This window comes from Crocodylus siamensis, chromosome 6, assembly GCF_052110815.1.
Source record: "Crocodylus siamensis isolate JL-2025a chromosome 6, ASM5211081v1, whole genome shotgun sequence".
Classification (NCBI taxonomy): Eukaryota; Metazoa; Chordata; order Crocodylia; family Crocodylidae; genus Crocodylus; species Crocodylus siamensis.
This window is the reverse complement of record NC_143400.1, coordinates 35620870-35646345: the sequence shown is the minus strand read 5'-3', so window position 1 is coordinate 35646345 and position 25476 is coordinate 35620870.

Sequence of the window (25476 nt, the reverse complement as noted above, 5' to 3'; positions counted from 1 at the left end):
AACTGATTTGGCTCAAATTGGTTTATGCAATGTGTCCCAGACCCCTTGCTGGTTTAAGATAAACCAGACTCCCCCAGCATCCCAGCATGCTCTCCAAGCTGGGTGGGGCTCTCTGCTCCACAGCAGGGTGGGCCCCTCCCCTCTCCCTGGTTGCAGCTCCAGAGACTGCAGGCTGCTCCTCACCCCCACTACCTGCTAAGCAGGAATTCCCCACTCCCCTCTGCCTTGTTGAGGAGGCGTCTGTGTATTAGCTATCAGACCACATACTGGCTAGGGCAAGGGTTGGCAACCCCCAGCACACGTGCCATTTTTCCCCAGCACGCTGGGAGGCATGCAAAGAAATTGTTTAAATTTTTTTAAGTTGCTCTCCTGTGCAGCTGTAAGTCCCAGTGCTGCAGCAGGCACCAAGGCAGAACCAGAAGAACAGGCAGGGACACCGTCTGTGTTCTACTGCCCACATCTCTTGCTCCCAGGCTGCACCCTCCAGCCTGGCTGGCCCCTGGAGGGAGCTGTGAGTGGACAGGGCTGGGGCCAGGGCAGGCACTGTGCAGGGTCACTGCCCTGGAGGTTTCCAGCAGATGGCAGAGTCCTGGGGCCAGGCAGGCAGACACTCTGTCCCACCCAGGGCAGCACTGGGATGCTGAGGCCAGGTGGTCAGGGCAGGGTCTGGGCAGCATGGGGGGGAGGCGCCATGGGCAAGCCAGTCTGGTCGGGCCCTTAGGAAGGCAGGGGTTGGGCAGGAAGTGGGGCTAGCCCTGGGGCTCTGCAGGCTCGAGCTGTGGTGAACAGGCAGGCAGGGGTGTCCAGACAGATCTGTGGTGGGGCCTGCGCAGCCACACCCACTCCGTGCTGCCTGGCTGGGGTAGGACGCAGGGGCCCACTACTTCCCTCCGTGGCTGCGGTACCCCCGGGACCACCCAAGCCAGATGCCGGTGGGCAAGTGCCGCCTGGTGGGGGCCACTGCTGCTGCAGAGGGAAGCATCAGCCCCCTGCAGCCCAGGGACCACTCCACCCACCACCCTCCGCTCCCCACCAGAGAGGGGGATAAATTTAGATGCGTGCACAGGGGTGACTCCAGCAAGGTGACTGTGGGGTTTAAAGGGCCCTAAATTGACATGGCTTTTTAAAAAACCCACCACTTCAGTTTAGGACCTCTGTTTCATCTACACGCGCCTTATTAAACAAGTCATGGATGTAACCTTAGGGTTAGGATGTCCTTAAACCTGTGCATGCCTGGCAGTTGGGAGGTCAGACAAGTGACAGATCACTCTACCTATACTTTTTTTCTCTTTCGCTAAGGGGCTTCTGGCCACCGTGATGGATAACAGGACTGAATGAGCCTGTAGTTTTACCCAGCATGGAAGCAAGTCCACGTTCTTTCACTTAGTTCTTGTAGGTTCAGAAATGCTCGGGTACTTTGATAAAGGAACACAAACAAGGAGCCGAGTTAGGGTAGACACCTTCAACACCTCAGCAAGATGTTTTTCTGGCTCTTGCCTAACTCCCTAGACAACTGCTGTCAGTGAAAGAAGATGAAAAACACTTTTAGTTTTTGTTTGTCTCAAAGCAGCAGATGATTATGAATCACAGTCACATTTTGTAGAGCTAATGAGCATAACTGATACACGTCGGTCCCCTTTCGGATAGCAGGAGTGGGGGGGATGGACGTGTTTTTAGCGAGAGCTGTAGAGCAAATTGTCATGCCAGCTGAGTCCACTCAGATTAAATGCAGAAAGACTTAAATAACTTGCATGTGTGTCAGATGCTCATGTTTGTCTGGTTAACGCTTTGGAGCAGGCGTGTTATTTTTAAACTGTAAAGACATCATGCGTGACATATATCATGTCCGCTAGATACTCTAAACTAGCTAACACCAGCTTCTGGAACTCATTCGACCTGGCAGTCAAAAAATGAACTGCATAAACATAATGAGTTCTGACAGAGAAAGGCCTTCTGCCCTAACAAGCCATGAATCGGCTGTCTGATCTCCCACCTCCTTTGTATCTGCCTGCGTTCCTTCTCTCCCCACTCCTGTACAGAGCACTGGCAGCAGCCGAGCCTTGCATTCGTTCACGTGACTTGTCCTAATGACCTTGTTTAAAAATCAGCAACTTCATAACGGTGTGATTGTAAGGGGAAGAGTCTGCCTTTGACTCCCCTTGGCTCTTTTGCAACTGCCCATAGTCCTGTAATGCCCCCCCCCCCGAGATGGAGGACCCCCTTTTGAGTAGCCTTGCATCTAGTACATTTTAACATCTTTATTAAGAATTTGGATGTCGGGGTGAAGAGCTTATGTCCAAGTTTGCGGATGACACCAAGTTATGGGGGAGCACGGTCACAGTTGAGGATAGGCTACAGTTACAGGTGGACCTAGACAGGCTGGCAAGTTCGGCGGATCAGAACCTGATGAAGTTTAACATTGAAAAATGCAAATGATCCACCTCCAACACCCTTACAGGCTTGGTGGCACCAAACTGACCAGCACCACAAATGAAAGGGTGGTAATAATAGACCACAGTATGAATGAGCCAGCAGTGCAATGCTGTAACCAGCACAGCAAATAATACTCTGGCATGCAATCTATGCATCTCCCTCTCTACTCAGCACTGGTGAGACCACAGCTGGAGTACTGTGTCCAGTTCTCAGCATCACACTTTAAACAAGGATATGGACAAGATTGAGAGAGTCCAAAGAAGAGCCACCCGTATGATGAGTCTTAAAAGGCAAGCCATATGGGGAAAAACCGAGGAATCTGGCACTCTTCAGCCTGAAAAAAAGGCTTAGAGAGGACCTGGTAGCAGCTTACCCCTACTCTAGGGTTCACCGGGGCACCCAAGGGGAAAACCAAGAGCAATGGCCAAACTTCTGGAAGATTGATTTAGGCTCAACATTAGAAAACAAAACAAAACAAAACAAAACAAAAAAAAAACACACAAAACAGCAAAAAAACCCCCCCACAACTTCTTTACAGCCAGGGTGTCCAGAATGTGAAATAAGCTCCCTCCAGATGTGGTGAGATTGCCTACCCTGGAAATCTTTAAGAGCAGACTAAACACAGTCACCTTGCTGGGGTCACCTGCCCCCAGTTGTCTTTCCTGCTTGGTGCAGGGGCTGGACCCAACGATCTCCCAAAGTCCCTTCTGGCCTTACAATCTATGAGTCTATGAATCTAACAGCTCACAGCCTTAAAGTCGAAAAGCAAAGAATCCTATTATACAAAATGGGGAACAGAGGTACAAAAAGTTACACGGTGATCCCAAAGTTGCTTGGGAAAGTAATGGTAGAACCAGGAATGAAACCAACTGAAGTACCCTGGGTCCAAGACCAATACATCAACCACTATACCCTCCCCTACTACAGCACCAACCTTCACTTTTTCTACAACTTCATAATCTGAGGGCCATTATGGCAGGTCTGTATTTAAAAATGTATCCCTCCCTCCATCCCTCCCAATACCCTTTTTGGGTACATAAGCAGAACTCACCCACTGGCACATCTACATGTGAAATCAATGCAAAGCAATAAGCTCTGGCACATGTCATAATGGAGTTTACTGCTCCTGGGTGCTGTGTTTACACATGCACCCATGACCACAGCACACTGAGCTGGGTCGGAGCAGCCCCAGCTGGCAAGGAGCCCAGAGGGTCAGCCCTTAAAACCAAGTTTAAAAGAAAAAGAGAAAAAAAGCCACCATGTTTCTAGGGCATCAAAAGGTTGGGAGTTAATGAAAAAAGTGGGGTTTTTTGGAGGGTGAGATAACAGACTGACTATCCTGCAGAAAGAAAATTCAGACTCCTGAGCCCACTATCCAACAGCTCCAGGCAATTAGAGCAATTTCGCCCATTTCCATTTCAGAGCATAAGATCAAAGCCGACTTGAGGAAAGGAATTACGCTCAACCAGTGACACTGTATTGACTAGGGACAGGTCAAGTGAAATGAAGACCTGGCCTATGCCTGCAAATGAAGATGCACTATCAAGCTAAAGGTGAAGAACTGGAGGGATTGTAATTCCCTTCCATGGGACATTTTCCACTCTTTCCTTCCCTCCTCCCCCTACCCTTCCATTTCACATTTCCTGCTCTACAGATGGGCAACTCCTCATTTCTGTCCATGGGATAAAAAGATACAGAGCATGATCTTAAAAAAAAAGAAAAAAGCTCTGGGTGACCCAAGTCCTGGCTTCTCATCTGTTGTCATCATGACCCTCTGCAGCCCTCTGAATAATTGTCCTTCCCTGTGTTTCTATTTTCACCATGGAAATAATATTGCTCATCTACACTGTATGTGATGCTAAGGCTTAATTAACTAATAATGTTTGCAACTCACTTAGAAGAGGAAAACCACCGCATGTGCACCAAGTATTATCACTGTACAAAATAAAAACCACAAAGTGTTTCAAAAGTCTCTGGAAATGGTCTACTCATTTAGTTGAGTTAATCCTCCTTGTAAAAAAAAAAAAAAAAGCCAGAGAGCATTAAAAACATCCTCTATTAACTGCACTAAACTTTTTATGATTGGCATCTTGTCCCCCCCCAAAAATAAATAAAAACCACGTGAAAAAATGGCAGATGATTAAGGCTCACATATGCATTTGTTGGGGTTCAGTGCTGCCCTTTCTACATAGTAATGATAAAAATAAATAAATAAATAAATCACCAGCCCATAAAAATCCTCATCATGCCTAAAATAAAAGGGCTTGGGCCAACAGTAAATGGTGAAAACTGAACAAAAAAGAAGCAAGTTACAAATGTCTTTCATGGCCACAAAGAATGTAATCGAGTAGATCAACTTTTTTCTCTTGAATTTCATTTGGGTACAAATCGGTCCATTTCATAAAAGGAATTTTTTGCAGAAAGTTTCTCCTGGAACTTCTGGGTTTTGGTTTGTTTGTTAATCTCTTTACATTGATTTTTAGTCTCCCATTGTCATTTTTGATGAGCCAACTTGACTGATTAGTGAGAAGTAGGATTTAACTAAACCAATTGCTTTAAAGGATGACTGTTTCACAATGACCAACTGTCTTCAAACATTATTTCTTTTAAACAAAAGCACAGGATTAACAAACTCAGAAGTTGGTCCTACCATAGTTAAAACAAGAATCAACTAAATGTAATTTTATCTTGGGAACAAATCTCCCAAGAGAACTCATGTAATCACTTGTCATCATCTGAGCATTTAAAGAAACAAAAACACACATAGCAATCACTTGGACAAAGCATTAGAAAACAGACACTAGAAAACCATCCTTAATTGGCTGGAGGTATTAGATAAATCAGTTATCGCAATTATTAGGTTCCCGCCCCCAACCCCCAGTCTAATTTGAGGTCTGACAGACCAACAGATTTCAATAAAAGTCTGAGTTAAGACAGATTTGCCAATAATATCTGCACGGTGCTGGAGAAGTCGTATTGTTTTCTTGTGTTGCAACCAAACCACCCTGGGCTCAAAACCAAGAAACAGAATACTGGACTTGGAAGAGAGTTTGAGCAGAGAAGCTCTGTGTATACAAACTGTACTTTCATATTGCGGTGGGATTTTTAAAAGGGGCCTTATGTGGTATTTTGGGAACATTTCAGTGTTTGATGTGGTTCTGGTCAATTATAAACAGAATTAAAGTATTACCCTAGAGAGACAGGCAGATATAGATAGAAAAAGCCATATAAAAGCCAAGTAAGCCTGGCAGAAGCAGAACTGCAGTAAAAGCTACATCCTAAGAGCAATGTATTTCTTTTCCAAGCGTTTTGAGCAGATCAAGGAAGGAGGAGATTTGGGTTGGTAATTACTGAACTCACACTTTCCATGTAGCATATTAGGCTCCAGCACCTTTCACGATAAATGATAATTTATCAGTAAGGCGAGACATATTAAACATGTCATAAGCAAATTTAGTAATAATCATGGCCACCTTTTCAAGAGAATTGAGGTTCCACATTGTCAGTTTCAACTTTTCTGTTCCAATTAATAACTCCTGGCGCATTTCTGTCCTTTTAGGGAAATACACCCAGCCCTGCACAACAATCAGACCTGGGCCACACACCCCTGCAGATAAAAATCTCTCTCCCACACACATCTCACTGCCCCCCAGACTCATTCCCACCTCCACACGAATACTTACAACCTTCTCTTTCAGAGGGTACAATTATTTCCAAATGTTTCTCTCTATACCATCTATTGCTAAAGAAGTGAGGATATATCCTCTAGCATTTCATTGTGCACAAGTTAGTGTCCCCGTTGCCCTTTCCAAGATTGTCTGTCAGACTAAATCAGGTGGATATGATCACATGATGCTTGAAGCAGACAGACAGTGAAAGTTTGCCTTGAGCTCAAGCAGCACGAGGGATTTTGTTATTCGGGACCCAAATTCCCAAGTTCTGGCCTTGCTGATGTCTTTAGAAAGCCCTTTGGGCCTGTGGTATTAGAAAAGCTCTTGCGGACCACAGGGCTATGAAGGGCCAGAACTATAATCACACTAACCTGTAAACAAATTGTCTGTGTGGCTTATTTCCCCAGGGAAGCTCAGCTCCGACGCTGTCTGGTTCACTGAGATTCTAGTAGCCTGGCCTAGTTTCCCCGTTGTTTTTACAGGAGGCATATGCAGGTCAAATATGCATGGGTTTCCAGTGGCTGCATTTGTTTACCAAATTCAAAACCCCAGACACACACATGGGTTTTGCTCAACTGGCAAGTAAATGCATACCTGCCATAGTATAAACATAACGACCTCTCTCACACAGATCCTTGGAGATCATTGCAACGGTCTCAAAGCATACCCTCTGAAGTACCCAACATGTTTCTCCAGCACATTTGCTGTAAGTCTACTGTCACTGTGGTATATTAGTGGTACAATCCGTGTCTGCCTTGCCAGGTTAGAGTCCCAGACGCGCGTATAGCTCCAGCCGTCAAGGCACCGAATGTCCGGACTTGGTCTGGCCTTTCAATTCCGTTTAAAGCGGGGACAGGAGGTCTGAGCAGCCTCCACTCCTCCATGCTCCTGCCTAGGCATATGCTTCAAAGGTCTGAGTGACCTCTCATGCATTCATCATGATCCAGAAGGATCAACGGTTGCTTCCTATAGTTGTAGCTTCCCTGGTTTGTATTTCTCTGGACCATTTGTCTTCCTGCCTTGGCCGCCCTCTGACTGATTTGCAAAACTTATGCATAACTTTACATGAACTCCTCTTTCAGAGAGGCTCTTTAGCCTAGGAATTTTTAATGCGTCCCCTTTGCTGGGGTCACCAGATAAGGCCAGGCACTTGCAGAGACTCTTTTCTGACCTGTTCGACATATACAAGCAACAGTGTCTAAGCCCATCCATCTTCTTTGTCTTCCTCCAAATATTCCCATATTAATATTAAAAAGCAAACTGAAGCTCAGCTCCATTCATAATCTTGTTATGTCCACAGTCCTTTTGCATCTTATTATATTCAGCACTTTATTAGACTGCTATCCTGAGGCTCTACAGCATAATCCTTGTTATTTATTTTCTACTTGTCTAACCATATCCAGACTTACTCTCTTTCTATATGTTACTACTTTTTAAATTCTGCAATTCATTTTCAACAGCTGCAAAAGGCTGCTCCGATATACAATAGCTATCCCTCAAACAGTCCAACAAAGCTGTAGCAATCCCAGGTAGGTTGGAAAAGACTATTAAGCTTCCCTGCTGCTTCCTGTTTTGGAAGAAAAATTTAAAACAGTATCAAATTGAGATTCTGAAACAACTAGACAATTGTCAACCTTATTTTGGGGGAGGGATGAGGGGCATCCTGCATGCAATAGATGTACTACAGTGTTTCTAAAACAGAACAGCTCTTCTTGCACAATTCTTTCTAAGGTCAGAGTACTGACCCAATGCCCTCTGAAGTAGCTCTGTTGACTTAAGCAAGCACCAGACAAGGTCCCAAGAACACAATTATCAAGAAGTTCTAGGAAAGCCAGTCTCAATAAGTTTCTAGGCTGAGTTTACAAACTTAGCTGCTGGGGGCAGTCCAAATATGCTTTACAGAAACCTTGGGATGCTTATCCAAACTGACCCCAAACTATGCAGTCAAGTCATTAGGCAGGACCAGAAGCAGAGTGCAGTCCTTCATGGCTTCCACATCTTGACTACAGGTCTGAACACACTAGAGAGAGATAAATTAAACCCCAGAGCCAAACAGTCATGACTCTGGAAACTGGACCGATATTCAAAACCATTAAAACACCCAAAATATCTATGTCAACACTCTCTAATATTGTAGGAGTGGAGATCCACGTTTTAAAATTTGCAGCTCAAGTCCATTTATTCTTTTAAGCTTTGCCAGCTCCTAGGAATGGATTTCCCTGTCTCTGGTACTTTCAGGATGCTAGGGATTTTAACCAGCTTTCTATGGCAATGGTTGTAAAGAGAAAGAGAGAGGGAGAGAGAGAACTGTTCCCATGCAGACATCTTTAAAATCTAATTGTTTCATTAACAGTGGTCAGCACCCTAGAGTATAACAGGACCTGTAGGACAGGGAGACTTTTAGAAAGCCTGGCTCAAGATTTCTGCAGCTACATCTCACATGTAAGATTTGCCATGAGCGCCGCCTCCTGTGACATCTCCCTGGCCCTAATTGTATCGAGTCAGACCCTGGTGTGACTTTCTGCTGCTAGAGGCTCTAATCTTTTGTGTGGGACATCATCAGTGTAACATTTTGCTCTACACTCTTCAAGCCAATCTGCTTGTATGTGTGTGTGCACAATGATATATGAGAGCAAGGCGCATAATCGGAGCAACAGTTCACTCTGTTGATATATTAGTGTAATACTCTGGATGATGCACGAGTATCAGAACGGGCCCATCTGATAACATGTACAAGTAATTCATCATCAGAATGAGTTGCTCCGATGATGTATTACTCAAAAAAGAACGCACCATCTAGGGGGAGAATGGGTGCAGGAGAGGAAGCCATTTATTTCTAGAATGAAATATTCACAGGACCAAAAGGGCTTCCTTAGTGTCAAAATATTGGTGCTATGCAAAAATGTGTGTGTATCCCTCAGATACAAATACACCTGGGTCACCACAGACGCACAAACTTCGTTTCACATATGCTGTGACCATAAAGCTAAAAATGCTGCAGTCTAAATTCACATAGAAAACCCATCTGGATTTCTTGAGGGAGCAGGATCTGCACACCTTAAGCTCTTCACAACTCCAGAGATTAAAATAATATCATTAAAATAAATTCAATTTCTTATTCTATATTATTTTGCTTCTTTCTCGATTCTCTTTAATTTAGTCCAAACTCATTCAGTTGGGTGGGGGGCGGGGAGGAAGCTGGGCAAAAAGCTATCCATCTATCTATAGAATAAATAGTTTGTGTTCTCTGGTGTCTGTTGTATGCTTGTGTTCTGTATCTATAGAGATAGCAGTTCAATGGGAAAAAAAGAGAAATTATTTTGAAGTAGTAATTTAAACACCATACAATAATGATGATGGCAAGATAAATAATTAATGTTTTACATTTTTATAGTGCCTTTCATCTCCAAGAATCTCTAAAAACCATGCAGTCTTTATATAAACAAGAATCAATTCCACTCAGTGCTCAAAATGCAGCCAACTTGAGTGGTAGCTGGGTATTATAATGCGCAGCAACACTGGAGAATTTGGGGACAAGGACATAAAGGCTTTTTTGCAGCAGAGGCAGTTTCAGGAACACATAATATAATCATCCAAATTAGAATTTGGCCAGAACAAAACGGGTATCATCCTTGAATATCTGAGTGGTTAAAAACAAAAAAAACAAAAAAAAACTGAGCTTCATCTATTCTTGCCTGCTTCCTGAAAGAAACAAGTTGAATTCTATTGGCTTCTGCTGTTCAGGAGGTCAGACTACACTATTGTGATGTTTCCTTCTGGCATTAAAACCTGTGACCTGAGGGATAATTTTCCAAGGAATGTATGGGAGTTGGGCACTTAAGCAGTACCGTTTCATCACCCGCCCCCTTCCCCTACTGCAGAGTACCACCACAGCTGGCACCCGTTTTCTGTGCTGTATGAAAAAGAACAATGCAAACCACTAAATCACTAAGGGCAAAACTTTCAGCTGCCCATGTCCAGTATTTCAAGAGAGGCTCAGCTACTTAGGAGCTTAATCCTCAATAATCATCACGGGGACTTGAGCTCTTAAGTCACCAAGATGTCTCTGAATGCATCTGAAAGATTTCGTTGAAGATCCCATCCAAGTCCCAACCAAGAGCCAAGCCTGCTTAGCCTGTAAGACTGTAGCCTGAGGTGGTATATGGCTGCAGAACAGCTCAGCTGAGAAATATCAATAGCATTAGCAATCACTCTCTTTATGAGCCAGTGCACAAGAAAGGAACATATTGAGTTACACATTCTACAAAGAAGTGGAAACATCAGCGAGACTTGTTTTCAAAGGGTTTCCCATAAAACATATTTTATGCTTTTCCCTTTTTTCCCTTCCACGCTTGGGGAGACAATAATTTCATTAAGTGATTAAGTGTTTTTATTCTTCTGACTCATAGTTCAGAAGACCTATGAGCATGAATTTCAATTAGTGTTTCTCACGGTGCAAACAGGGGATAGGAAGAAAGCGTGCTGGAGAAGCATGAATCTCTCCCCACAGTATAAAAAGGGTGAGCAAGCTGCTGGACTGTGCCCTTACACTGGTGTACATTTGAGGCAATCCTGTGCAAGTCAACAAGATTAATGACACAAGACTCACTCTGCTCATCTTATGCCAGGTATATGAACACTTGGCTTCCATGCAAGGATTTCCTGTAAGCCTGGATTTAGACACAGATTTCACTCTCCTTTTCTCGCCCATTCAATTTTAGCCACTTATTGTTTGTGGCGGGCCAAACCCAAAACCCTGACTTCAAAGCATCTGCAGCTTTGAAGAATGCAAGTCCCTGCTCAGCTTTCAATTTTGTAAGCTGAAACCCAGGTACGCCCAATGACTAGGAGTGGGAACAAACAGTAGACCAGTCTCCAGTAAGACAAGGATGGACACCTTTTCAAGTGTTTGGACAGACAGAGCAAGCATGGAAAAAGGAGAGGCATAAAAAAAAAAAAACACACATTATGTAAATATACCTCATGTGAATGAAGATATTATTGAAATGTGGTCCCACTGACATTGACAGCTGGAAGCATATTGCATCATGTATTCTATAAAGCAGGAGCAAAGATCCATACCTTAAAAGTGCTTAGGCATCCAACACACACGTATTTCATCAAAGGCACAATAATAAACTTTCCATAAGTGGACGTAAACTCTCTCAGACCATCGGTGTTGCTGTGCAAGGGTACATGTGACTTTGGAAAGGAAAGGTCATCATTTCTTGCAGACTGTGGGGCTCAGCAGTTTAGGAACAGAAGAGATCATGGTAGGCTGCAGCACAGAGCAGACTTGCTACTCCTAGGGCTACGTTGCCTTTAGAGAAGTTAAATCCTCTCACCCTGCTTTAAGGCAAATAGCCCAGGAGGCAATTTTGGTTATGATGTAAGCTTAGGCTTTAGCATTAAATCATAAAAAAGACCCAGTAGAGGTCCGTAACATTGGGCGAGTCTCGAGGAACAAGTGTCTGCCTCCAGTTTTTCCATAGGTCAATGGCCAGGTATAGACATTACACTTTTATCTGTATAAGTGATCAGAAACCAGTCTATAGCCTAACAGAAGTTCAGCATGCGTAGTCTGGTCTGGAGATGGCAAAACCTGGTATAAGATTTGGCCCCCACCAAGGGAAATGTGTGTTCAGTTCACTACTAATCTAAACTATGCTGCTTATAGAAAACTGCAAAACTCAGGCACTTTGAATATTTGTACCTAGTAAGAATGAACAAGTGGAGACATTCCCCATACACCAGCCTTAAGGAAAAAAAAGAAGCTACCCCAGAGGACTATCACCAAACAAGGCGAGAAGAGGCTCTGCCTTTGCTATCCCCGCCCCCCGCCTCCAACTTTGTGATTGAAAAATTAAAGTATCCTGCATATACTTAACTATATATCATTTCTACTCAATAGAGTAGTTACTGTGCACTTAAAAACCTCCACTAATATGGTGGTATTAAATGATACATTTTCGGAGGTCTGACTATTAATAAAAAGGGAAATGTCTCAGGAAAGACTTAATATAATGCAGCATGCGTTTATATACTCCTGTCAAAAATGTCAAAGGCTCCTGTTCTAACCTTCAAACTAGAAGCGGTCAAAGTTTTGTTGAAAATTTGTGAAGCTTCAAAAAAAGAAAAAAAAAATTATAATAATTCTTTTCTCATGTCCTGTTTTTATTCTCTGTCAATTAAAAGGGAATGGGAAAGGGGGAAGGGTGATAAAACAAAAAATATTAAAAGGGGGAGTTTATGTGCATAGAAGTCCATTGGGAACTGACGATGCAAATGAGCTGGGAGAGTGTACAAAGACAGCATATGCAAGGACTACAAGAGGAGGGAAGGCAGAATTTAAACCAATTCCAACACCTGTGTGGACATTTTGATTCGTGTTTACTTTGTTTTAGCCCATGTTTAGCAGACAAACACTTGTCTAGGATGGCTTGGACAGATATGGTACTTTCTCGGGCAGGGGGCTTGTCTAGCTAGATTACTTCCTAAAGTCCCTTCCTGCCCTATTTCTCTATTATACTATGTTAATTAGGAGTAGGTTTAAGTTACACTTCAGAAAAGTGAGTTTCTCAAATCCAAGTGCAAGCCTTCACAGGGGTGGTCCAGGTTTAAAAACATTATCTAGTCCAAGTCAAATGATGTCAAATTTCCAGAATTGAAGAGCCCTGATTTTTTTTTTTTTTTTTTTTTTTTTTTTTACAAACTCACTTTGTATTAGTGGTAGTTGAAAAGTTTGATGCCCCAGTTGCTTCTACTTCCAGGGGTGGGAGAAAAAAAAAAAATACAACAGGGAGTAAATGAAGAGAGATGATTTTGGTTTTTCTATTATAAAATTGCTTTGGGGGGGGAATTAAAAGAGATCCTCCAAAGAAGCAGGCTTCTGTTCAAGCAGCAGAAGTATTACCCTGTCTGCACCAAGCCCTCCCTTCTCACACTCCACAGGAGGTAGTAATTTCAATTCCAGGACTGACATTCAGTTATGAAGTACAACGAAAGCTCAATTGTATTCGTTCTTTGTGGGTTCCTTCTGCAATACGTGTGTCCCATCACCTATTACTGGAGATGAAGACTTGGGTAAATACATGGTTGACACTTTCCCTGCACTGTAAAACTTCCAGGCATATCAAAGCATGTTTCTGAAAGGTTTAGGGAAGAAAAAGACCCATGGTTTAGAGATGTCAGATGGACTACACATTGCATTGGTGATGCTTTGTTTGCCTCAGTGACTCCATCTTTAAGAATGTGCCCACAATAAATAAAAAGTAGCATCTTTTTCATGCTCAAAGATGCTTGTATGCACTCCAGTAGAAACCCTCCTGGTTCTGTTAAGCACACGAGAATACACCTCAGCTAACATACATTGTCAGAGGAGCACTGAAGCCAAAGGTAGCTGCCAATGATGAGAAATGCAGGGAGTTGTGCCAGATCTCCTTAAGTTCAGAAAACCCCACTCCCATTCATTGACCCAACAGCCCTTTTACTGCACCCTGGGAGGAACCGGATGCAAACCAGGGTCTACTCCACAAAATCCAGCCTTTGTTTCCAAGGGCCTGACACCATCGGGAGGAGGATGTGGTTGGAGAGGGCAGAGGAACAAGTTCAGAGGAGGAATGCTTTGCTTGATGTGTAGAGTTAAAATAGGAAGGTGGGAGACCAGATCATTAGGGCACAGATCATTGGAGAGGCCCATATCAGAGACTCCAATTTCTTTGCACAGTGTGTGGGGGAAGATTGGTGGGGGCAGAAGATGGTAGGAACTGCAAGGGGGAGGGGAGGAAATACAGAAAACAAAAACGCAAAACACGCACACAAAAAATCCCACGCACTTCACTGCATTACAGTCTGTCAAGCACAGTGCAGATAAAATCCAACTTACACCATTAAACAAACCTGCCTCCTCTGTGGTGGTTACATCCCCCTAGGACTGTAAAAATAACCCCCCTCCCCCACTCCCTGTTTATTAAGCCTCAAATAGATTTCAGCTCAGATGCAAGAGAAGCTTCATACTGAGCCCTGATCTATAATTTGCATAGTTTTCTCCAGATATGACATGGTAATTGTTGCAAAGGGAGGCTCTGATTTTTCAGACTTTATTGGGAAAAGAGAGAGTTTGCCTCCAAATCAAATATTTTACTGAACAGTTTCAAGTGGGCTCGTGACTGCTGGGCTCTGGGGACCAGTAATCAGATATGGAGACTTCTACCTGCTCGCAACTGGTTCAGAGTTGGTACCAGCAGTAATAATGATGGGTAAGTTATCTAAGGCTGATCCAAAGTCACTGAAATCATTTAAGATTCTTCCCATTGATTCTGGATCAGAACCTATTAACAAATGGAGAGCAACCCGGGCAAGACCTGGGATTCGTACCTCTCCCACTGGCTGCCAGGGCACAGTAGTCACCGATTCCATGTCCCAAGTCATGGTACGTACTCCCCCCTTCACCTGTTCAAGATGGAAATTGGGCTGTGGGGAAGTTTGGATTGGGCATAGGGAGACTAAATGCCATGCTCTCGGGTCTCCATAGAAGTACAGAATCTAAGCAACTCCCTATTATTGAAATGACATAATTCAGAACATGATAAGGATCACTGGGTACATCTATACAAGCAATTAATGCAATGAAATAAAATCTGGTACAATTCACACCAGAGTCAGCTGCTCCTGAGCAGTGTCTACACGTGCACCCAGGACCACAGCAGTTTGAGCTGGGACAGAGCAGCCCTGGGCCAGCGAGAGTCCCAGGGAGGGGTGGGGGTCAACCCCAGGCAGCAGTGTCAGGGCTGGCTGGCACACAAGGGTACAACAATGCAGGGCTAGATGGAAGGCAGCCCCTGCACTTTAGCACCCTCATACCCCAGCCAGCCCGTCACAGTCTACACACACATTTGATCGCACATAAATGTACCACCATAGGATAGTACTGTCCCTGGCATTCAAGTAAGTATGGGAAGCAGGGGATAAGAGGTGCAGTCCAGGGGACTGTCTTGAGGGCTGGGCGACCCTGCCTGCGACCCCCCCAGAGTAGTCAGCCCCAGCTGTAGCCAGCCTACCAGAGGCATGACACGGATGGGCACGCACCGCACCCCGAGGGTCCCCTCGGGCTCTGCGGCCCCTCCACTGGGCACCTCAGAGACGGCCACCCAGACGGAGCCCATGGTTCCGGGCTCCACGCAGACGGAGCCCCTGGCTCTTGGCTGCGGGGGCTGCCTGTCCCTTTTTCAGGCTCTGGGGCCCGGGAGCATGGCCACCTCCCCTTGCGGGGTCTGCTCCCTACTGGGGTCTCTGGCGCGCCAGCTGGAGGAGCTCCAAGCCACAGTCCAGAGACTGCGTGCCATCAGGGACTGCAAGCAGGAGATAGACTCCTACTGCCAGGCCCTTCTCCCCCGGGAGCCGCAGGGGAGAGCTCCGTCTCCCTCTGCGACTAAGGAGGACTCTGGGACCTCCCGCTCTGCCCAGTCAGGGTCATGAACCAAGGTGGTCAAGGGCCCCAGGGCCCGCCGCACCAAGGCCCCTGCCCCGCCGGAGCTTAGCAACAGGTTCGCACCTCTTGCAGCCCCAGCAGAGCCCACGCAGCTGCCAGCTCCCACAGGCAACCCAGGCTCGACCGCAGCTACTGGCCCCGCTCTCCCCAAGACAAAGCGTAAGGTGTTTGTTGTGGGAGACTCCATCCTGCGGGGCACTGAGGGGGCAATCTGCCGCCCCGACCCCTTAGCCCGGGAAGTCTGCTGCTTCCCGGGGGCCCACATCCGAGACATTGCGGAGAGGATCCCGCAGCTCCTCCGGCCTACAGACCACTACCCCATGCTCCTGATTCATGTAGGCACCAATGACACAGCTCGGAGCACCCCCAGCCAGGTCATGAGGCGCTACAGGGAGTTGGGAGTGGGGCTTAGGGGTCTGGGAGCTCAGGTGGTGTTTTCCTCGATCCTCCCAGTCTCGGGCTATGGGCTGAGGAGGGAGAGGAGGATCCATGCGGTGAACCAAAGACTGTGGCGCTGGTATTATCGGGAAGGCTTTGGCTTCCATGACCACAGCCCGCTCTTTGGAGAGAGAGGCAGCGAGCTGCTGGGAAGAGATGGCCTCCACCTCTCCCCTGGGGAGGAGGCTCTTCTCAGCCAGGCTGGCTGACCTGCTCCACCGGGCTTTAAACTAAGCCCGCTGGGGGATGGGGGGACTACTGCCCCTGCTGGCCCGCTGAACGGCCCTTGCAAAGCCAGCGGACCAAGGCACTTAAAGGGGCACTTAAGGGAGCCCACCCTTGCCCCAGCCCTGGCACAATCTGTGGGCAAGGCAAGAGCCCCCAAGGGCACACTTTCCTGCCTGTACACTAATGCCAGGAGCCTGGGCAACAAGCAAGACGAGCTCGTCCTCTTGCTCAGTGCAAAGAAATATGATGTCATTGGGATAACGGAGACCTGGTGGGACTCCACCCATGACTGGACCACGGGGATAGAGGGCTATACCCTGTACAGGAGGGATCGTGTTGACAAAAGGGGCGGGGGTGTAGCTCTCTATGTGAAGGAAAGCTACATGTCCCTGCAAGCTGATGTTGGCGACCGGCATGGACAGCTAGAGACCCTCTGGGTAAAAATTCGTGGGGAATTTGGCACAGGGGACACAACGGTGGGAATCTACTACAGACCTCCCACTCAAAGTCCCGAGCTTGACCAGGAGTTCGCCCAGGAACTGACTGAGGCCGCTTGCTCCAGGACCTTGGTTGTCATGGGTGACTTCAATTACCCGGACATCTCGTGGGAAGATCACTCAGCTAAATCTGAGCGGGTGCAAAGCTTTCTCTCGTGCATGGATGACCTCTACCTGACTCAAGAAGTCTATGGGCCAACGAGAGGCAAAGCGCTGCTCGACCTGGTACTGGCTACGGGGGACAACCGAATAGGCGACCTAGAGATTGATGGGAAGTTGGGTGACAGCGACCACGAGCTGATCACCTTCACCATCCGCCGTAAAGCTGGCAAGTCAGTCAGCAACACAGAAGTCCTTGACTTCAGAAAAGCCGACTTTGACAAGCTCAGGAGGCTAGTCGGTCAGGCCCTCAGGGACCATGACCCCAGGGAGTTGGGAGTTCAAGAAGAGTGGTTGCTTCTCAAGGAAGCGATCCTCAGTGCACAAGCTAAATCTATTCCAACACGGAGGAAAGGCAGCAAGAAAGCACAGCAGCCCCCCTGGCTCTCCAGAGACCTAGCGGACCTACTGTGGCTAAAAAGGAAAGCCTACAAAGGACGGAGGATGGGATTCACCTCCAAGGAGGATTACTCTGCGCTGGTCCGGTCCTGCAGGGAGCAAACCAGGAAAGCCAAGGCTGCAACTGAACTCCAACTAGCTTCAGGCATCAAGGACAACAAAAAGTCCTTTTTCAGATAAGCGGGGAGCCGGAGGAAAAGCAAGGGCAATGTTGGACCCCTGCTAAACCAGATGGGGCAACTGATAACTGACGCCCAGGAAAAAGCCAACCTATTAAATAGGTACTTTGCGTCAGTCTTTCATCAGTCACACGGGATGCCCATGCCTGCTATGGGACAGGGAAATCTGGGTGAGGGGGATCCCCTACCCTCCATCAATGCTGACCTCATGAAGGAACACCTTGAGAAGCTGGATACCTTCAAGTCAGCTGGCCCTGACAACCTGCACCCCAGGGCACTCAAGGAGCTGGCGAGCGTCATAGCCCAGCCCCTGGCACGGATCTTTGAAAACTCCTGGCGCTCTGGTGTAGTGCCCGAAGACTGGAAGAAGGACAATGTGGTGCCGATCTTCAAGAAAGGGAGGAGAGTGGATCCGGCTAACTAGAGGCCCATTAGCCTGACTTCTATCCTGGGGAAGATCTTAGAAAAGTTTATTAAGGAGGCCATCCTTGAGGGACTGGCCCAGGCTAACATTCTAAGGGACAGCCAGCATGGGTTTGTTGCGGGTAGGTCTTGTTTGACCAATCTCATTTCCTTCTATGACCAGGTGACCTATCACCTGGACAAGGGAGAAGAGATTGATGTCATATATCTTGACTTCAAAAAAGCTTTTGATCTGGTATCCCATGATCACCTCTTGGCCAAACTGCCCAGCTGTGGCTTTGGCTCCACCAGCTGGGAAATTGGCTTCGTGGTCGGACCCAGAGGGTGGTGATTGATGGCAGTCACTCATCGTGGTGCCCTGTGACCAGTGGGGTCCCTCAAGGCTCTGTCCTGGGACCCATCCTGTTCAACATCTTCATTAACGATGTGGACATTGGAGTCAGGAGTGGACTGGCCAAGTTCGCCGATGACACCAAAAACTTTGGGGCAAAGCATCCACGCCAGAAGATAGGCGGATGATCCAGGCTGACCTGGACAAGCTCAGCAAATGGGCAGACGAGAACCTCATGGTGTTTAACACCGAAAAATGCAAGGTTCTCCACCTTGGGAGGAAAAACCTGCAGCACCCTTATAGGCTCGGCCGTGCTACATTGGTTAGCACTACAGAAGAAAAAGACTTGGGGGTCATCATTGACCACAAGATGAACACGAGCCTCCAATGCGATGCTGCGGCTAGTAAAGCGACCAAAATGCTGGCGTGCATCCATAGATGCTTCTCGAGCAAATCCCGGGATGTCATTCTCCCCTTCTACTTGACCTTAGTGAGGCCGCAGCTGGAGTACTGCATCCAGTTTTGGGCTCCACAATTCAAAAAGGATGTGGAGAAGCTTGAGAGAGTCCAGAGGAGAGCCACGCGCATGATCAGAGGTCAGGAAAACAGATCTTACGATGACAGGCTGAGACACATGGGACTCTTTAGCCTGGAAAAGCGCAGGCTCAGGGGTGATCTGATGGCCACCTACAAGTTTATCAGGGGTGACCACCAGGATCTGGGGGAGCGTCTGTTCACCAGAGCGCCCCAAGGGATGACGAGGTCGAACGGTCACAAACTCCTGCAAGACCGTTTCAGGCTGGACATAAGGAAGAATTTCTTTACTGTCCGAGCCCCCAAGGTCTGGAACAGTCTGCCAGCGGAGGTGGTTCAAGCGCCTACATTGAACACCTCCAAGAGTAAATTGGATGCTTATCTTGCTGGGATCCTATGACCCCAGCTGACTTCCTGCCCTTTGGGCAGGGGGCTGGACTCGATGATCTCCCGAGGTCCCTTCCAGCCCTAATGTCTATGAAATCTATGAAATGTATGCATCCATGCCTGGGGACTGTGGCTGGGCACAGGGCTGCAGCAAAAGCAGCGGGAGAAGGTGCCCGCCCTTCACAGTGGGGGAGCCACTGAATTAGTTAACTCTGCAGTAAAGCACATGTGTAGATGCTCCCGCTAACACCTACAATGATGCGGACTAGAGCTCTTCAGTACTAAGTAGTGGCCTATTTGTGAACTTGTGTTGTGTAGCTTGTGCTAAGCTTAGCCTCAGAGCTCCTTTGGAATGGAGAAATGCAAAGCAGCCAATGTTTTGTTTTTTTTTTAAATCTCCAGACAGAGGACAGCCACTCCTCATTTGATCTGTTGTCTAGTCACTTCCCTTTTTAATCGCTTGCAAATGAGAACACCATGGGTGATGACCACTGCTTTTGAGTGCCACCGATTCATTTTTATCCTGCTGTTGATTTCACATTAATCAGAGTGCTGAAACATGCAGTAGCTTGTAAAGTTGGGTTCAGCAGGAGAACACTCCCTTAATGCTCCCATTCCAATATTTAACAGGAGGGACCCAAGCACTTTCCCCTGAAACTCTTTTGTACCAGTCAGTGAAGTAGTAGTTAACACTTACGTTGCAGTCGCACCTACTGAGATCACTACCCCCTTGCATCAAGTGCTGTACAAAATGGCAGAGACACTCCATCTTGCAAAGAGCATACCATCCAAGGCCCTGCTCAAGGACAGAACTCAAACAATCGGTTAAATACATCACTCAAACGTTGGAGGGATTATCACTCCCCTTTCAGAGATGGGGAATTTAGCCCCAGAGAGATGGAGGACCTTGTATGCAGTCACCAAGAGAGGCAACGACAGGACAGGAGTTGAACTCAGGTTACAGTTCAGTCCTTTAAAAACCACAAGACTTTCCATTTCCATGCCATTTGCATTCGAGTATAACATGTACATCCATCCGGCTAAGACCAGGACAGCATCTGGTGACTTGATGAGAGCTCTAATGTGACAGAAGCTTTACCCCATGACAGACCTTGTGAGAGATGTGCCTTGAGCTTTCCCGTTAGGAGCAGCTATTCCTCTCTCGGAGGGCGCTAGAAGTCAAACTTCGCAGCTTCGAGTACCCTGTCCAAGTCAGTATCTGAATGTGCCCTCATAAATATTCCTTAGTTGTCCAGAGTAATTACTTGTGATAAAGGCCAAACACATGATGCCGACAGGAATGTCCTTACAAGTTTATGTGGCTTATAAAACTGTCAGGGCAAATGCCTTTTTATATTTTCATACTTAAAGTCTAGCTAACAAGTCAGGTAATTATTAAGGGAATTCGCTTGCATCTCTCATTTAACAATGACTCTGATCACTGGACTTCCCTTCCCCACAGGGATGCTGCTTAACTGGGCTCTCTCGGGGGTCTCTTTGGTGAAAATGAAGACGAGGCAAACTCGAATACAGCTGTGGCAAGTAAGTCAGAGGATCTCAGTGCAAGTGATCTGCCCCTAGAAAATGTTGCACTGGAAAAAAAAATAAAGAATAAAAGCTCGTGACAAGCAGATTCATCCTAAGTGGCTGTTTATTTCCCTCCCCACCACCTCCCCTCCTCTCTTTTTCAGTAAATTTTGTGCTGGTGAAAAGCACCAGACTGACAGCTCCAGAGACCGAAATCCTTTGTTTATTCTCAGAACTGGGACGGCACAAGCACTGCAGACGCACGTTTCCCCCAAGCACATACCAGCAGACGGCCTCAGCTCTTCCCTGTAGGCGCCACATCAACAGCTAAGCAGGGTGTTTCGTATCCAGCCCCATTCCGTCACTCAGCTTCCCTGCCGGTGCAGCCAGCGGGGTCTACTTGCAGGGGTAGTTTGGCAACGTGAACACCCATCACATCAGGCAACGTCCTGATCCCTGCCAGACTGATTCGCATCAGCCACCTGACAGCTGTCATAAAGAAACAGCTTCGAGTCTTTACTGACCTGGGCTGAACCAGGGACAGGCTTAGTCCTCTATTACCAGCTTCATAAATTACCTATTGTGCTCTGGAATGGTTCTTATTTAAATAAAGACAGTGTGAACTAAAATAGGACATGTGCTTTTATTTCACGTCCCAAGGCAAAAAAAAACTGCCCATTTTTTCTTAAGGTGGAGCATATTATAACTGTGACAAAGTGTCACATGGACTCATCCCCGCCCATTTGCAGTTATGCATCCATACCTCCCTTCCCCCATCTTGACCATGCCCTATATTCTCCGACTCCTTATTTTCCTGTCATGCCTTGCACCTTCTGTTGCCCACCAGGAGGGCCAGGATCTCCTCCTATTCTATACCATGTTACATCTTAATGGCCAGGCCACCACGTTGGCAGCCATAGAGGCACCTAAACTTCAAAAGATGCATATCAGGTAAGAACTGACTGCCTGTTTAGCTCTTCCTTTTGCTTCTGGCTGCTAAACAGCATTAGAAGCAATGAGAACTTGGCACCACATCATCAACCAGATCACCACAGGCCACCAGCAAGTGGCCTGTGAACTGCAGGTTTGTAACCTCCTTTATAAATTATAACTAAGCCCTTGAGATTAGTATAATAATGAGTAATAGGGAATAAAATACATTATCCAGTGAAAATGCTCAGGGACGTGGCTTTACATTCAGCCCAACAAATTGCTCCTGCAGCAGCACAGCAGGAGACCATGCTGGGAAGGGAGGTTAATACAGAGACTCAGAAGAAAACAGAGGCAATGTTGTTTCTAATACCACTCGTTTCACTTCAAGGAGAAACATAAGTCACAATCGTTACATCCCAGCAGATACAAGAGCAGCACCTTACCTCTTGCTTTCTGCCCCTACCCCAAGAAAATGAACAACTATTAAGCATTTAATAATTCAACAGCCTCTCCCACCCCTCCTTTCATTTATTAGCCAAGTCCTACAAGTTATAGGACTCTCAGCTACCATGCCAGGTGGCACATTTAAGCAGTTTTCCCCACCTCTTACTGACTGGTATGCAGAACTGTAGTTTTAAAACTGGCAAAGTTTAAGTGGAAAATTGCCATCACTCACCAGATCCATGATACTGCTCAGCAGCATTGTTCTGCTCTTTTATGAATACTAAGGTCACCAAATACCCATTGCCACCCTAGAATGAATTGTAGGGTTTTGAAAATGCCTAATGGTAGCACCTGTATATTCTAAGTTTCCAAATACATCCCTTTTACAATGTGCTCTTTGCTTCCTTTGCAGCTGGAGCCTCAAAGGGCATGAGAGACGCTGGTCGGGCAGCAAGTGATCATGCGCTAGTAGCTTGCAGGGTGTGGGATTTCCAAGTCAGCATATGGCCTTTTATAGCCGTGCTCAGTTTGTTTCATCTCCCTGAGGCTCAGCAAGTACTTTGAGGAGTTTTTGCCAAAGAATTTCCTTTCATTTCACGTTAGAAGTTCCAGTCAGGAACATAGGTAGCTGTGTTCACGCTTGTTAGTTCAACACTGTATATGCAATTGGGTCCCAAACTTATGCACCAACATTGTATAGAGATCAGGCTGAACAGCTATCTAAATACACATCACAACTCAATGCACCTGACTTGTACCGTGCCTCTGGCAACTGGGAGGAAAAAGAATAAAAAACAAAAATACATGTGCTTGTAGTAATACGTACCCCCCCCCCCCATTTACAATGCATAAAACATACTTTTTTCTCTTATGAGAGAGAACATTTCATCATTTGAACTTAGCTGATGGTACATTAGGAGTTTTTCCACTAAGAGTAGAAAAATCAGCCCCTACTGCTACTTTATCACTTGGATACAAGATTTTCTTCTTCAAGGTTAAGCAGACCTATCAGGAACATACACCAGGCACCTGGTGGTGTCCTTGCTGTATGCGACTGCAAAGCCTGTGGTGTACTCTTGGTACAATTCTGATTTTACCTGCTCTCTGAGCTGTTGAATCCAAGTATTTTCCACCAACAGAAGTGATAGGCATGTCTCTGCAGAGGCTTTTTTTTTTTAAACCTATGCAGTCCACCCCATTCGCCTTTTTCAGTGTTGTTTCCAGGCAGAGAAATGCTCTCACTTCAAGTTTATCAATAGTATTTATGTAGCAATCACCACTGTGTAAATTTAGAAGTCAAGCTAAGCATCTGAACCAGGAACTGTACCAAAATCTTTGGTGTTACACTACTCGATTAAGACAAGAAGATTTAGTCCTTTAACACGTTATTTCCTTCCCTTTCTTTGCTTATTCCCTTCTCCATGTTCTCAATCATCACCTGCTTAAATTAGGACCACTATAACCCTGCATAGAGAGTTTGATCCTGTTCCAAATGACTTCAGCAGAGTAGAACCGAACCTTCGTCTCCATCACGTCTCAGCAGACCTCATACAGCAGACTAACTTCACTCCTTTGTTGGCCTAATTTTCAAGAGGAGCTAAGTGCCAGTGGGCATGTCTACACGCACATGAATGCACTATAATTATGGTGCATTAAGTTTAGTATTTGTAATAAAAAGGTACTAACTTACCACGTCATAATCAGTACTACTCCACAGTAGTGCCAGCACGCATCTTTTACGTGACACTAAACATGTAACCCCACACCCCCAAGCTACTCCGACAAACCCCTCACTCCCATACCTGACCCTGTGGGTCAAGACTGAGGGAAACGGGGCTTGAGAGTGAGGGGGCAAGGACAGTGGCAGGGCACTGGCATATCAGTGCTGCTCAGTGCCACACATCCTGATGAGCGAAGGGAGTAGGAGCAGCTCTGATTTTTCCAAGAGAAAAAAAGCCAAAAGTAAATGCCAAAAGTATATAGATATTTAAAAGTGATTTTATTATGATAGAGGCACTGGTGGGCTTCCAAGTTGATTTAAACTTGTAAATATCTCAATAAAACATTGCCCAGCTGATCTCTCTATATATAGTGGCATTTCATTTTAAATAGCAAAAGAACACTATTTTGGATATTTTAAAGAGAGAATTTGGGTTTCTTATTAGACAATTTGCAATTTTTAAACAGGGAACACTGGGATCTCTGTTGGTGAGACAAGTGGCAAGACCCAGGCAGAGGAGCCTGCCCAGGGCCTGCACTGGGGACCCAGCTAGAGGGCAGATGAGGTGGCTGACCTCTTGGCCATTTGGGGCCAAGAGGACATACGTGGACAGTTCAACGCAGGCCACTAAAAGGAGCAAATTTTCTGGGTGATAACTGCCCAAATGGCAGAGCAGGGGCACCCCATCTGTGTCTGGCAAGTATGCAGCCTTGGGGCTGCAGGTTTAAGGGGGTAGGTGCTGTCACAGGTGGCAGCAGGTCACAGCCAGGCAGCAGCCCACTGCCAGACTGCTGCAGTGGGTAGGGGGGGCAGGGCCCACTCCAAGCCAGGGCTGCTTCGGCAGTCCAGCTGGCACAAGGGGTAGTGTCCCCAGATACCACCTGGCTGGCCCTCAGAAGCTCCTGAGGACAAGTAGCCCTGAGTTGCTCACCAGGGAAGGTTTTCATACTGCTAGGGCCAGCACATGTGCTGGACCCAGGCTCTAGCTCCCACTGGCTGCAGATCTGGAGGACCCAGGCCAGGTTACTTTGCCCCAAGTGCCACAACTTGCACTTTGGTGTGGGGCATGCCCGGGCACATGCACCGAGGCAAAACTCCCCGCTCCTATTTCAGCTGCTGCAAGCGCACGTGCCTGCATGTGTAGATGCACCCCATGATTTCACAGATTTCATAGACATTAGGGCTGGAAGGGACCTTGGGAGATCATCGAGTCCAGCCCCCTGCCCAAAGGGCAGGAAGTCAGCTGGGGTCATAGGATCCCAGCAAGATAAGCATCCAATTTACTCTTGAAGGTGTTCAATGTAGGCGCTTGAACCACCTCCGCTGGCAGGCTGCTCCAGACCTTGGGGGCTCGGACAGTAAAGAAATTCTTCCTTATGTCCAGCCTGAAACGATCTTGCAGGGGTTTGTGACCATTCGACCTCGTCATCCCTTGGGGCGCTCTGGTGAACAGATGTTCCCCCAGATCCTGGTGGTCACCCCTGATAAACTTATAGGTGGCCATCAGATCACCCCTGAGCCTGCGCTTTTCCAGGCTAAAAAGAGTCCCATGTGTCTCAGCCTGTCATCGTAAGATCTGTTTTCCTGACCTCTGATCATGCGCGTGGCTCTCCTCTGGACTCTCTCAAGCTTCTCCACATCTTTTTTGAATTGTGGAGCCCAAAACTAGACGCAGTACTCCAG